Source organism: Mirounga leonina, unplaced genomic scaffold (genome assembly GCF_011800145.1).
Source record: "Mirounga leonina isolate KUSES-001 unplaced genomic scaffold, KU_Mleo_1.0 Mir_107, whole genome shotgun sequence".
Classification (NCBI taxonomy): domain Eukaryota; kingdom Metazoa; phylum Chordata; class Mammalia; order Carnivora; family Phocidae; genus Mirounga; species Mirounga leonina.
The window spans coordinates 114,703-122,961 of record NW_023270233.1 but is presented as its reverse complement, the minus strand read 5'-3'; the positions used below and the strand labels follow the sequence as shown (position 1 = coordinate 122,961).

Here is an 8,259-nt window from a genome sequence, read left to right as displayed (position 1 = left end):
TTTCCCCTAAGATCAGGAACACAACAGGGATGTCCACTCTCACCACTGTTGTTCAGCATAGTACTGGAAATCCTAGCCTCTGCAATCAGAAAACAAAGAAAAATAAAAGACATCCAAATTGGCAAGGAGGAAGTCAAACTTTCACTCTTTGCAGACAACATGATACTCTATGTAGAAAACCTGACTCTACCAAAAACTGATACATGAATTCAGCAAAGTCCCAGGATGTAAAATCAACATACAGAAATCTGTTGCACTTCTATACACAAATAATGAAGCAGCAGAAAGAGAAGTCAAGGAATAGATCCCATTTACAATTACACCAAAACCCATAAGATGCCTAGGAATAAACCTAACCAAAGAGGTAAAGGATCTGTATGCTGAAAAGTATAGAATACTTATGAAAGAAATTGAAGAAGACACAAAGAAATGGAAAAACATTCCATGCTCATGGATTGGAAGAACAAATATTGTTAAAATGTCTATATTTCTCAATGCAACCTACACGTTCAATGCAATCCTGATCAAAATGACACCAGCATTTTTTCACAGAATTAAAACAAACAATCCTAAAATTTGTATGGAACCAGAAAAGACCTCAAATAGTCAAAGTAATGTTGAAAAAGAAAAGCACAGTGGAAGGCATCACAATCTCAGACTTCAAGCTATATTACAAAGCTATAATCATCAAGACAATATGGTACTGGCTCAAAAACAGACACATAGATCAATGGAACAGAATAGAGAGCCCAGAAATGGAACCACAATTATACGGTCAACTAATCTTCGACAAAACAGGAAAGAATATCCAACAGAAAAAAGACAGTCTCTTCAACAAATGGTGTTGGGAAAATTGGACAGCCACATGCAGAAGAATGAAATGGGACCACTTTCTTACACCATATACAAAAATAAACTCAAAGTGGGTGAAAGACCTAATGTGACACAGGAAACCATCAAAATCCTAGAGGAGAAAACAGGCAGCAACCTCTTTGACCCCTGCCACAGCAACTTCTTACTAGACACATCTCCAGAAACAAAAGCAAAAATAAACTATTGGGACCTCGTCAAGATAAAAAGCTTCTGCACAGCAAAGAAAACACTAAACAAAACTAAAAGGCAACTGACAGAATGGGAGAATATATTTGCAAATGACATATCAGATAAAGGGCTAGTATCCAGAACTCAACAAAATCAACACCCAAAAAATAATCCAGTTAACAAATGGGCAGAAGACATGAACAGACATTTCTCCAAAGAAAACATACAAATGTGCCTAACATGAAAAAATGCTCAACATCATTCATCAACAGGGAAATACAAATCAAAACTACAATGAGATACCACCTCACACCTGTCAAAATGGCTAAAATTAACAATTCAGGTGCTCACTTCAGCAGCACATATACTAAAATTGGAATGATACAGAGAAGATTAGCATGGCCCCTGCACAAAGATAACATGCAAATTCATGAAGCATTCCATATTTTTTTTGTAATGATGTGGATGGAACTAGAGGGTTATACTAAGCGAAATAAGTCAATCAGAGAAAGACAATCATCATATGATTTCACATATATGTGGAATTTAAGAAACAAAAGAGAGGAGCATAGGAGAAGGGAGGGGAAAAATGAAACAAGACAAAACCAGAGAGGGAGACAAACCATAAGACACTCTTAATCATAGGAAACAAACTGAGAGTTGCTGCAAGGGAAGAGGTGGGGGATGGGGTAGCTGGGTAATGGGCACTAAGGAGGCACGTGATGTCATGAGCACTGGGTGTTATATATAACTGATGAATCACTGAACTCTACCTCTGAAACTAAGAATACACTATATGTTAATTGAATTTAAATAAAAAAATAAAAATAAAAAATTAACAACTCAGGAAACAACAGATGTTGGCAAGGATGCAGAGAAAGGGTAACCCTTTTGCACTGTTGTTGGGGGGGGATGCAAACTGGTGCAGCCACTCTGGAAAACAGTATGGAGTTTCCTCAAAAAGTTAAAAATAGAACTACCCTATGACCCAGCAATTGCACTACTAGGTATTTGTCCAAGGGATTCAAAAATGCTGATTCAAAGGGGCACATGCACCCCAATGTTTATTTTTTTTTAAGATTTTATTTATTTATTTGACAGTGAGAGACATAGTGAGAGAGGGAACACAAACAGGGGGAGTAGGAGAGGGAGAAGCAGGCTTCCCCATGGAGCAGGGAGCCCGATGTGGGGCTCGATCCCAGAACCCTGGGATCACGACCTGAGCCGAAGGCAGACGCTTAACGACTGAGCCACCCAGGCGCCCCTACCCCAATGTTTATAAAGCACTATCAGCAACAGCCAAATTATGAAGAGAGCTCAAATGTCCATCGACAGATGAATGGATAAAGAAGATTTGGTGTATATATATATACAACAGAATATTATGCAGCCATCAAAAGGAATGAAAGCTTGTCATTTGCAACAACATTGATGGAACTAGAGTGTATTATGCAAGCAAAATAAGTCAGTCAGAGAAAGAAAAATATGATATGATTTCTCTCATATGTGGAATTTAAGAAACAAACAGATGAACATAGGGAAAGGGAAGGAAAAATAAAATAAGATAAAAACAGAGAGAAAGGCAAACTCTAAGAGACTATAGTTAACTGAACAAACTGAGGGTGGCTGGAGGGGAGGTTGGTGGGCAGATGGGCTAAATGGGTGATGGGGATTAAAGGAGCACGTGTTGGGATGAGCACTGGGTGTTAACATGCAAGTGATGAGTCAGTAAATTCTACTTCTGAAACCAATACTACACTATATGTTAACTAAGTTGAATTTAAATAAAATACAATACAATAAAGAAAAAAATACTAATATACACTAAAAAAAATCAGAATCTTGGCATCTTCTCTATTTCCCCCAAATCTCTAACTACTTTTACCTAATATTTCATTCAACCTAAACTACCTTTACCCCAATAAGCCTCAATGCCCCTACATTTCTGACCTTCAACCATGCTGCTCCCCCAACTGCCTGAAACGCCACACATACCAACCATCCCATCAATTGCCATCACATGGAATCCATCCTTCAAGGCTTACTCGAATCCTGCCATCTTCACAAAGTTGTTCTTGTATTTCTGGCCCCCACTCCCAGATTTGTTTTTTCTTTCTTTTAAGCCTCCACCCCATTTTGTTCCCCTTCTTTAGAACTTGAAGGAATTTCATTATTTTAAGTGTATGTATAGCTATACAGTCACATTCTAGTATAGCATCACCCATTCAGAACTTCTCTGTGAGGCCCCTGCACAAAGCAGAGATTCTTATATCCCCTAGGAAGCTAAGGCAAATGGAAGATTAAGATGTTATCTGAGCTTAGAGCTAGTGAGCAGTTCAATTGGAATTCAAGCCCAAAACTTTTAACTTGAGATCTAGATATCACTGCTTACATTTTATGTCCTTAACCGATCCACTAAATTTCAAATCACTTGAGCAATTAGAAGCCATATACTAGTCATCATTGCACTTTGACAACCACATTTGAGTAGAAATTTTAACACTGACATTCAAACCTTATTTGCTAGTACTTATTGCAGAAAATATACATTTTTTTCAGGATAGTTCTTATTTGGATTTTTTGTAATTAAGTACCATATCTAATCTCTAATATGCCCCCCATGCCAAGGACACTGTTTTAAGATCTATGAGGCAGATCATCTGTAACAGAACCTTCTAGAGGCCTCATTAAAAATGCAGATACCTGGGGCACCTGGGTGGTTCAGCTGGTTAAGCGTCTGACTCTTGATTTCGGCTCAGATCATGATCTCAAGGTCGTGAGATAGAGCCCTGCATCAGGCTCTTTGCTCAGTGCGGAGTCTGCTTGGGATTCTTTCTTTCCCTCTGCCCTTCTCCCCTGTGTTCTCTCTCTCTCTCTCTCTTTCTCATAAGTAAATAATAAATAAATAAATAAATAAATAAATAAATAAATAAATAAATAAATAAATATTTTTTTAAAACTGCAGATCCCTATACCCAATCTCAGATTTATTGATTCAGAAAACCAGGATATGTGGCTCAAAAATGATGATCCTTATGAATTTAAACTTTAAACTGAATTTAAAAATTAAAGGTTACCTCTTAAGTCTGACATACAAAGTCCTCCTAAATATAAAGATATTACCTTCTACTGGAAGCTTCTACTCCAGCCTTTCTTTCACGTTATAAATTCTGGCTTCAATCTCCACCATGCTTATGACATCCTCTCTATTCTTCCATGCCTTCCAATCCTACCCATTCCTATAGGCTTAATCCAAACCCAGCTCCTTTGACATCATGTCCCTTCTCTGAGCCATTACCATTGTTGGTGCTATTATTGCTTCAGTTGAGGCACCATGCATCAAGCACTTAACATATGCCACCTTATACACACTAAGCACCTTGTATACACTATCTCTTGAAAGCCTCACAAAAATCTTATGGGATAAGTTCTATTATTGTCTCCACTCTTAACATGTTAAAACTAAAATCAAAGAGGTGTCTGAGATTACAATATCTATAAGGGTCAGCATCAGAACACAAACCTAGGGTCTCTAATGTTGATGCCCACTCCTTTAGTAACTGCACTGTGTATTTCCCTCACCTCTGCCCTCAGTACAGTGCCTCCAGCATAATAGGCACCTGTCATTGTGACTATTGATGGGGCCAGCTCCTTGGGTGGCCCGAGGAGCAATGAAGCACACTGACTCATCCTTACCAGGAATGATAAAATCTAAATGAAGCCAATTCCTCACACTGTCCTACTGGATTGTCTTACTTGATTGAGAGGGAGAAAAGTTCATGAACAGCCAAATGGGTTATTTTACTTCCAGGACAAAATGGTCCACTCTACAAACAAAAATGCTGCAATACCAAAGATATTGAAAGTGCATTGGATTAGTCAAGAAATAACAACAATGATGATAATAATGGTGATGGATAACTAACATGTGTATGGTGGTCACTATAGGCCAGGCATGATGGTTAGCATCTTTATGCATTACCTAATTTAATTCTTTTGATAATCCTAACAAGTAGACAATATTATCATAATTCCATTGTATAGATGAGAAAACCTAGGCTCAACAAAATTAAATAGTCTGGACAAGGCCACTTGACCAGCTATGGTATAACAATTAAGTAGACTCGGACCTTTGTGTGCTTGGCCCCCAGACTCAAACTCATTATTTTCTGCCATATTACAAAAGGTTCCTAGTAAAGAGAAATTTTGGACTGATGATAGAGATTATTTTTAAAAAATTTAAATACTAGAGAAATAAGCTCATTCAGCTCATAAATGAAGACCAGACTGTAAGACTTATCTGTGGGTGTTAAAGGAAAACTGGAAAATAGGCTTGCTGGTCATATCAATGAATGTACATAGCTATCAGCTTGGGTTGGCACCTAAATGTATTTTATTAAATGTATCATGTATTTTATTAAAAGCCAACTTCATCTGGCTATAGAATCAAATGAAGTTGGCATTGGTTCAGAAAAATAACCTAAATTTCAGGTTTTTCTCAAAATAGTTGATATTTATCTGTCAAGAATTATTTCCTCTAAATACCACAAAGCAGCTGTGCACACAGAATTTCCCAGTGGAAGTAAAGTTTCTCAAAGCCTGACTAACAAAATAGAAAAAAAAATTTCAGATAAAGCAAACATTCTATGAGTTTGCTTCTACCTTTCCTATGTGTATCATAGAAGGAGGGGGTGGGTAGGAGATTAGAAAATACTAGGAGAAGGGACTGATTTCACTTGATATTCCTTTGCAGAACCTCTGTTCTCCATTGCCTCCTCTGTTGCCCCTTTCCATTTTAGGGAGCAGGAGACCACACAATCTATCTGTGGCATCAAACGTAAGTGATGGAAACCTCAAGACCTTTGGAATTTGCTTAGCATGAAAAACTTCCTAGATAGACCTCTACAAAGTTAAGACAATTCTATGGCTAGGCTACATCCATCACATCCCAAAACTCTCTTTTGGGAGAAAGTAGCATCTTTCTCATCTAGAAATTTAGCATAAACATTTCCATTTCTATGGGGAACCTATACAAAATAAGTCAAGTTAGTAAATGGCACGTAAAAGTTTTCCAATATTCTAAAGTGTTACACATACTGTAATCTACCCATCTATCACCTTGATAAAGCTTTTTATTACTGGGTACATGAGGAAAGTTGTTTTGTGTGACTGATTAAAACTATATTTTCCCTGGCTAAGGAATTTTATAGGCTGTCTCCAGGTGGGATAATGGATCGCATTCGTTAATCCACTCATTTCAGGCGGAAGCTTCAAATGGCACTTCCCAATTTTAATACACTTCATAAATTTGCTGTGCTCTCAAAACCATCTGCTTCAAATGTGTTTGTTTGTTTCTCAACCTATTTTGCTTCTTCAGTACGCATCGCCTGCCTTTCCTCCCTCTGAATAATCTTTCCGCTGCTTGTCAACGAACCAGCTCCATCAGAGCTCTCCCAAATAGGTCCTTCACTTGACATCTGATACTCCATTATTTTTTATCCTCATTTGCAGTGAAAACATCCTACTCCAACTCATCTCTCTTCATTCCCTCTATTTGACATTAGTTAGTTTTGTAAATGTATTTATTATTTATAAAAATTCAGTGAAGATATGTCTTTAGAAATACATTGCATCAAAGCTGTTAAAACAATCAAATTTCATTTTTTTCTTTTTCAGAAAAATCAAGGGTTCAATAGCTGTTAAGTTTTTGGGCAGTTTCTCAAGATTCCTCTAGTATATAAGTATACATAAGGGCAAGAAGGGGAGGCAGAAGCACGCTTGTTGTATCCCCAGGGGAAGATAATAACCTCGGGGTTTGATTTCTGTTGAAGGATCAGAAACAAAAGTGATTTGCTATCCCTCTACAAACTGTAAGTGCCCTCCCAAAACTTCAATGTGATGTTTACTTTGAGGCAAAAAAGGAAAATTACATTTAATCCCCTCTCAAAGTTTTTTCAATTATATGTGAGTTTGAAGCCTAGCCAGCATTTATAAGTATCTAGACAAAGCCAAAATACTGAAGGATGAAACTAACCAGGCCATTTTAAGTACTACTCATCATGCTCCATGCTGCTATTAGTTTGGAATTAGAGCTGCACTATTAAAAAGCTTGGCTTGCCTCCTCCTCTCATATCCCACCCATTGGCCAGCCCAGTAATTGACTCTCAAGGGCTAATCATTGGAGTCATTCATGTGGTTTCCTCCTCTAGCTGCCCAATAGAATCATTTGGAGAACTCTAAAAAAAATACCCCCCATGCCTAGACTCCACCCCAGCCCAATTAAATTAATTAATATTTGGGGGTGCTAAATGTTCATGAGTGTTTTTTAAAATCTCCCCAGGGATTTAATAGACAGGTGGAATTGAGAACTACTGAATTTGGCAAAGGACACACCCATGTGATCCCTAGCCCACTCGCACATTGATCAAAGATTTGGCCAATCGATTCTTTGAGCTGGAAACTCAAGGAAATTCAAGGATGGACATTCTCAGTAAGTTAAACCCTTTGTACTCAGGAAAAAAGTTCTGCAGTCTAATAGCATTTAATAGCATCTAATAGGAAATGCTATTAGACTGCAGAACACAAGCGTGAAGGGAAAAGAAAGAGGATCTCAAGTCTAAAGAGCCACCTTGCATGAAAACTAATCACTTACCTGTGCCTTCTGGGCAAAATATAAGCAGTTATCCTTCAAAAGGACCTTACCTTATTTAAATTACTTATAATTAACCAGATGTTCTTAAATATTGCCAAATGGTAAAGACTAATAAGAGTTTTTTTAATATGAACGAATTATTGAGTCTCTGCTGTATTTTACATGTTATTTTGTTAAATATTCAAAATAAATTGCACATGATAGGTAATAGTTAAGGAAACAAAAAAATCAAAGAAATTGAGTAAAATATCCCAAACCATATGCATGAATCTCTAGATCGATATACCTGAAAGAATGTCCACTTTCCCACACTTTGCCTGCCTCGCAGACATTTTAACCTAGTCAGAGGAAGCACTAATTGAGGAGCTCTTCTGGACTTAACTCTGATAAAAGGAAGGAAGGGGAGGGAGGGAGAGAGAAAGAGGGAGGGAGGGATGGAAGGAGGGAGGGAGAGAATGAGGAAGGAAAGAAGGAGGAATAATACTATGAAGATAAGGGGGAAGGGAAGGGAGGAAGAAGGGAAGGAAGGAAGGAAGGAAGGAAGGAAGGAAGGAAGGAAGGAAGGA

At 37.7% G+C, this 8,259-nt stretch overlaps 1 non-coding gene across 1 annotated transcript; it reads left to right on the top strand.

The window, feature by feature from the left end:
- Positions 1-1,384: 1,384 nt before the first annotated feature.
- LOC118019218 lies at positions 1,385-1,491 on the top strand. The gene has a single exon (XR_004681626.1). It is a non-coding gene; the product is annotated as a U6 spliceosomal RNA (small nuclear RNA).
- Positions 1,492-8,259: the final 6,768 nt, after the last annotated feature.